Here is a 7,609-nt window from a genome sequence, read left to right as displayed (position 1 = left end):
TTTGTATTTAGCCACTGGTAAGGCTTCCCGGGTTTCTGTAGCCCAAACACGGTCCATTACCTGCAAAATAAGATGGTCCTGGTGTCATGTCCCACATCAGTAAAGTGTTGAGTCGTGTCAAAGCACAGAACTAAGCACGTCGTGCCAGATCATTTGACCAAAGTGAAATCATTTTGTCCAAATTCATCACCGTGCAATTTAGCATTCCTAGTTCCCAACCATCTGAATTTATTCCAAGTTTTATCAAATCAACAGATCCCTACCCTATTGGAAAACATTTAATTATGATACAAAATCTAACCTAATCTTTTGTTGTATTTAAAAAAAATTACCTGCACAACTCGCAATCCACCTTTGACCAACACCTCATATAGGTCTTTCGCATCACTTGTAGAGATACGAAATAAGGTTGTTGTTGTCCCCTCACAACAACAGGCAACTCTTTTCTGGCAACATCCTAAAAATAAAATAATGAAAAAGCGTTACCTCACGCCATTACACCTACACTACACAATTTGAGGTCAGTACCATGACATCCAACCGACTTACGAGTTTAAAAAATTCACTATATCAACTCCACCAAAAGCTTCATAGATGCCATCAGCTGCACCGCACTACCCTGACTCCCAAATCGGTCGGTATGAGGTCTGTCGGAGCGGCGGAGTTGGACTGTAGGCCTCTGCATTGAGGTAAAACAAGGCAGGTGTGGCAACACCGACGGCGATCAATTGAGATGGCCACTGTGGGTCGGGAGAGGCTGAGAACAGCAAGTGGAGGATGAAGTCCAGGGTGTAGGGTCAGCTTGGGATGTAAAATCAGAACAAATCAGAGGGGGTTAATCAGAATGTAGCGATTTAGAGCCATCATCAGAACCAACACAACAAGCCCTTGGTAATATGAATATAAAGTACATATGCAATGTAAAAAGACATGTTTTTGTGATGCAAAACTCTTTTTATTCCAAATACACAGGGAAAAAATAAATAAATAACCTGATTGCAAATCACATTTTGCTTTTAAAAACTTTGCAGAGTCATCCTTTGAATTTGATGATTTAATTTTTGTCAGAAATCTTGATTTTTTCAGTTTTCCCTAGTCTGCCCTCCTCAGGTGACCGCACTGACCTTCTAGGAGATTCGGATGGAGATTCTGGCCAGGCAGCTCCAAAGCTTTAATATTCTTTAGCAGAAGCCATTCTGGTATCATATTGCATGCCTGCTTGCACTCAGTAAAAACGAAAACCAAAATCCCTCTTCATCTTCAACCTTCTACATTTGGGTTAAAACTGTCTGGTATCAGGAACAATTCTCTTGCAGTGTTTTTGTGACAAAACACCCCCCAAAGATTACAGTTTGATTTAAAGCAAACCACAAGTGTCTCAGGGTTTTGGAATACTTTAATCCACAACCAGATACGATTCCATTACTAGCAAAAGCATCAGTGTTTCTACCAATACCGTCTTTTTTTTTTCCCAGATACAAGACGACATTTAGGAGATTCCTGCTGCTCACCAAGTGACACTCCAAAGCTGCCGGCAAGTTCCCCAACCAGTTTTCATCTCGTCTTCTCATGGGTTTCAGAGAAATAGCAGTGGTTGTAATGACACTCTATGTTTTTCCCCCCATTCCATTTAAAAAGTTAAACTTCTATATTATATTCATTCAACACACACACCAAGTATTTTTTTAATTTTGATGATTATAACTGACAATTAATGAAAAGGAATATTGTGAAAAGGTCTGATATTGAAGACATCTGCTGCCACACAAACACCTGCAAATGTCTTTAAATTGTCTCAGTCTAGTTCTGTAGGCTACACAATCATGGGGAAGACTGCTGACCTGACAGTTGTCACAAAAGGTTATTGCTAAAGTGGCTGGCTGTTCAGAGCTCTATGTCCAAGCACATCAATAGAGAGGCAAAGGGAAGGAAAAGATGTGGTAGAAAAAAAAAAATGCACAAGCAATAGGGATGACCACACCCTGGAGAGGATATTGAAACAAAACCCATTGAAAAATGTGGGGGAGATTCACAAAGAGTGGAGTGCAGCTTCAAGAACCACCACACACAGATGTATACAAGACATGGGGTGCAGGTGTCCCATTCCTTGGGTCAAGACACTCTTGAAGAGGCGTGTCAGAGTGCCCTTGGATAGGAATCTTTGTACCTGTATAATCTGATCGAATTGACTTTGGAAAGTGCCTTGAGATGACATGTATCATGAATAGGCGCTATATAAAAAAATAAAAAATATATTGAAAAATTGAAGTGTCTTGCCTGGGCTAAAGGCAAAAGGACTGGACTGCTGCAAAGTTATGTTCTCTGATGAAATTAAATTTTGCATTTCCTTTCCAAGCTTTGTCTTGGAAATCAAGGTCCCCGTTATTCAAGGTCCCGTGTAAAGTTTCCACAGTCAGCGATGGTTTGGGGTGCCATGTCATCTACTGGGGTTGGTCCTCTGTGTTTTCTGAGGTCTACGCAGCCATCTACCAGGAAGTTTTAGAGCACTTAATGCTCCCTGCTGCTGACCAGCTTTATGGAGACGCAGATTTCGGGAAATGGCATCTCCACACAGTGCCAATGCTACCAGTACCTGATTTAAAGACCATGGTATCCCTGTTAATTGGCCAGCAAAATCGCTTGGCCTTAACCCCGTAGAAAATCTATGTGGTATTGTAAAGGGGAAGATGCAATATACCAGACATGACAATACAGAAGAGCTGAAGGCCACCATCAGAGCAACCTGGGCTCTCATAACACCAGAGCACGGCCACAGACTGATGGACTCCATGCCATGCTGCACTGCTGCAGTAATCCAGGGAAAAAAGCCACCCCAGCTAAGTATTGAGTGCTGTACTATGTGCTCATAGTTTTCAGCTGGCCAACATTTCTGGAAATCCTTTTTTGTATTGGTCTTAAGCAATATTCTAATTTTCTGAGATACTAAATTTGGGGTTTTCATTAGTTGTCAGTTATAGTCATCAAAACTAAAATAAATAAAACACTTGAAATATATGTGTAGTGAATAAATATAATATACAAGTTTCACTTTTTGAATTAAATTACTGGGAAAATAATGTTTTGATATTCCAATTATGACCAACCCCTGTACATAAGTCACCACTTGTCACAATTTCAATTTTATCAATTTAATGACCAGCTTCACTGTACCATGATATAAAATATAAGATTATGTCCAAAACATGAATTAGGTCAATTCATCCCCACTTCTCCCATGAAAGTCAGCATTTGAACAGCCATGTACACACTTGAATCCACCATGTTACTCAAGAAACAACTATTCACAGCACCGTTGGCGTGGTTGCCTCATCAGCTTCAGGTCAAGGTCAGAATACATTGCACAACAGCTACACTTAAAATGATTAAGATAATATTCTCCTTTGAAAAAAAAAAATGCTCCACACATTACAGTGCATGTGTAGTATATGATTTAGACTTTGTTTGGATGCATGCATGCATATCTAAAGTGGATAGAAAGGCAAACATACAGGGAAAGAGGATCATGCACAACTTTTCTGCCCCCCCCCCCCCCCCCCCTTTAAAAAAAAAAAAAAAAAAAGCAATGCAACATTTCCTTGTCAAGCTCATTTTAAAAAAAATAGGTTAAAAGTTTTTTTGTATTTGTTTTAAACACATGTTAGGCCTTTACATGTTTTGTTTATGAATTTTGTGACATTTCCAAACAAAGTCATGCTTTTCAAACTGGACACATTTTCTTGTCCTCAGAGAGAACATTGTAGTCTGCATACCTGACATACTCCTTTTTATACTGAGCAAAATACTTAAAAAACAAACAAACAGAAAAACCTAAAAGAAGCACAAAGCCTTTAATGAGGCCAAACAAATCCCAAAACATAGTAAAGCTCTTGGATATATTTCCTACCTGCTGCTAGCCCTCTGAGGTGTGTGCAGTGCAGATCCCCTTCCTCTGATCTGGTAAAGAAGCACATGGAGGACAGGAGCTGATAAAACAGCTGACGGACCGACTTAGGATTCTTTGAACTTTGGCCACTATTACTTCCACTCATAAAAGACGACACAGGCATCAAAACAGTCTTGGTTTGTAGGTAGGTCACAGTATTAAAGTTATTAAACTTTATTAAGCTACTTCAGAGGGTTAATCTTCACTCCCATCTTCTCCGACTTCAGTCCAGAAAGATAAATGTTTTATCAGTGGTAATCACAGAGGACAAAATATATCAAGATGTCACACCTGATGAAAGGTCAGTGTTCTTATCTGCAACTTAGCATGTCTAAAGTACAAATATTTCCTATGATAGGGACAAAACCAGTATTAAAAAATATATATATAAGTTTAGGATTTAGAGCCACAAGGTGACATGCCACCATTTCCTGTGATGCACGGCTCTATATTAATTCTCAATGTTGTAGTTCATTTAAACACCATAAAGCAAAGCCACTTTGTGCAGATATCACACAGATGAGTAGGTGAAAGAGCACCTACTCATGGGACTGCAGCCACAGAACAAACATGGCAGGAAAAAAATATATTAATTTCAATTTAGCCAGTACTAAATCTCAATTAAACCACAACAGCAAAACAAACGTTTTAATTCCATGTTCTTACACTATGAGATTTTAATGTAATCAAATCTGACCTCGGTGTTCTAATTTAGCAAAGCTAATGCATGGTGCTGACCCTCTGTGTTGTTTTTTTTTTTTTAAAGTTAGTTTCACCTGAGAGTAAGACAAAAGGAGAATGTTGATCGTAAGGTTGAAGTTACCTGCTGGGATTAGCAGCAGCAGTTTGGGATCAGGTTGAGCAGGGTTCTCCTGAGGAAAGGCAGCTGAAGACAGCAACACCACAGATGTACAATCTGCCTGCCTGCAGTCATTAGCGCCTCAAACTGCATGCAGGTGTGACGGCTCCTCAGCACCGGTCAAGGCTCAACCTGCCAGGTCTGCTCTCTGCATATTACGCTCCCTGGAGACCTGCGACAGCTCTCACCTTTTTTTTTTTTGCTGCATTTACTTACCTGAATGTTTATCAAATCTGTTCACACTCCTCTATATAGCTGTCCCATTTTATTTTTATTCAGTGTTTGCATTATTTTTAATTTAAAGTAGAAATTTGTCTTTGCTTGGATTAAAAGGGGAAGATGATGGCCTGTCTGATTTAATTTATGGGGAGGGCACTGATAGCCAAAGATAAAATCCCGGCACCTTTGGAGTGACCTCTGGTTGTTAAACCATAATCTGAAAGTTATCTCTTTTAAATATCGCTCAACGATATCTGAAGACGAAGAGTTAAACCATCCTGTAATAAAACTGATTTGGGAACAGTGGAAAAATGCAGTTTGATTGTAATAAAAATGGGTGGGTCAGTTTAAAAAAAATTAAAGTGACTTATATTAACCACTTAATTTTCACAGGAAAAGACATTAATAAGAATAATATGACATAAACTCAGTTTGAATAACTGAATAACTCAACTTACAAAGTGTTTCCAGTTGTTTTGTGAAGGAAGGGATGATTATTTCTGCTCTGTTTTGCCTGTTTCTGTAAAATTTCATGATTAGCCATTTTCACGGTGCACATTTGGGTTTAAGCTAGCTGGGTATGTGTTTTCCAGTGCATGGTGGTAGTTTGGTAGAAAGTATGTAGAAAATAGTCCTTCCTGGGTATCTCCGTTTTCCTGACTTGTTTAACACTGCTGTGAAGTAGACTATATACATTATCATGTAACAAAGTACAGCAGTACTTTCTGGGTTCCCAAGCGGCATTTGTTATGGTTTGTTGTTTAAATTGGAAAAAAAAAATTGCTGAAAGTTAAAGCCAGTTAGAAATAGGCTGTGTGAAGTTAATATTAGAGCAGCTCTCCTTGTGGTATTAGACGTATACTGTGCCTACACTTAGCCAGCTCAAGACAACCACAGAATAACACATGCAATAAAACAGATAAGGTCGCCAGGGCGACACATTCTTTCTACTAATATCACGTGAGGAGACACCATCCCCTTTGGGGGTGTGTCTATAGTCAGTTACAAAGTACAGAAAATGGCAATGCGGCCATGACTCGAGGAGCTTCTTCCTCAGGACCTTTTGTTGTAAGAGCCTCTGCGCTGAAACTTGGAATAATTTCTCTGCCGTATTTAGATTCAAGTGTTAAAGTCTAACTCTGAGTTTGAGACATGGTTAGAGGGTGTTAAATTTAGTGAGACCGATTATTAGAAATATTGCGACCAGATAGAAAGATATTGTGTCCGCAAATGTTCTGATCGAGTGCATGAGTTTCCATGATATATATCTGCATGCATGGATTATCTCCGGGTACTCCAGCGTCCTCCCACAACCCAAAAACACATGTTAGGTTAACTGCTCTCGCTAAACACAGTAGAACACAATCTGTTCAAATCACACCAACACTGACCTCTTTCAGAATTTGGCAAGAGTCCATCCAGTCTGAATGAGCTTGAGCTGTTTTGCAAAGAAGACCCTAGTCAGCAAAGCCTGGTAGACAGAAATCAAATAATCTTTAATGCCAATCAAAGATTGTTCTAAAGAGTTCTTGTTCCAGAGGACATGATACCTCTCAATAATACACAAGGTGTCTCGCAAAAGTATTCATCACTTGGCATTTTTCATGGTTTGTTGCCTCATAGCCTGGAATTAAAATGGATTGTTTGAGAGTTTGTACCACCTCCCCTCCCAAAAAAGCCAGTTCCTCGCAGCGTACCTCGTCTCAAAGTCACTTTGGATAAGTCTAAGAGCTTGATAATAATAATTTTTATTCATTACAAAATACCTCAAAGTGCTGCAGTTAATAAATCAATATAATAAAAACAGGAGTCCTCCGAAGGTGGAGGCATAGTGCTCCTCAGGGTAAGTGAGATGGCATATTACTGCGCAAACAGTGAAAAGTGAGCAGCGAGATTTTGTAGGTTATCTTTTCAGAGACAGGACGCTAGTTAAGTGAAGGGCATATGAGGGTGATGTGTTCGTGTTTACCCATTCTCATCAGGACCCAGGCTAAGCTGTCCAAAACATACAGTCATTTTTATATGTTCTTCAGGGATCCTGATGAGAGGTGTGTTGCATTAGTCATTGGAAGAGACAAAGCTGGCCACATCTGGCCACGGGGACTTTTGCCCAAGCGATCTTCCAGTCTAACAACAAATTCTCAATCAGATTGAAGCCTGGACTTTGACTAGGCCATTCAAACACACAACTCCATAAAGCCCGGCTATATGAAGTTTATGGCTTATCATGGTCCTAGAGGCAGATCCTCAAGTCCCAAAGGTTTGGTCTCTCAGCACAGGGACTGTTACCTTTGGTCTCTGTGCTGCCTCTCTGATTAAGTCCCTTCTTGCCTGGTCTGCAAGTTTTGGTGGGCGGCCCTCTCTTAGTAGGTTTTTTTGTGTTACTATGTGCTTTTCATTTGAAGATGATGGGTTTAGGTGCCCAAAGCCCAAACCAAAACATAGGCAATATCAGCAATGCAGTTTAAGTTTTTTTTTTTTTTGTAAGTCATCTGCCACAAAAGGGCCACATTTGGGTAGCCTCCATGCTTAGGCAAAAATACAATATACTTTGTGTTGCTTTCCACAGCTCAGGTAGGAGAATTTCT

Source organism: Fundulus heteroclitus, chromosome 10 (assembly GCF_011125445.2).
Source record: "Fundulus heteroclitus isolate FHET01 chromosome 10, MU-UCD_Fhet_4.1, whole genome shotgun sequence".
NCBI lineage: Eukaryota > Metazoa > Chordata > Actinopteri > Cyprinodontiformes > Fundulidae > Fundulus > Fundulus heteroclitus.
This window is presented reverse-complemented; position numbering follows the sequence as displayed.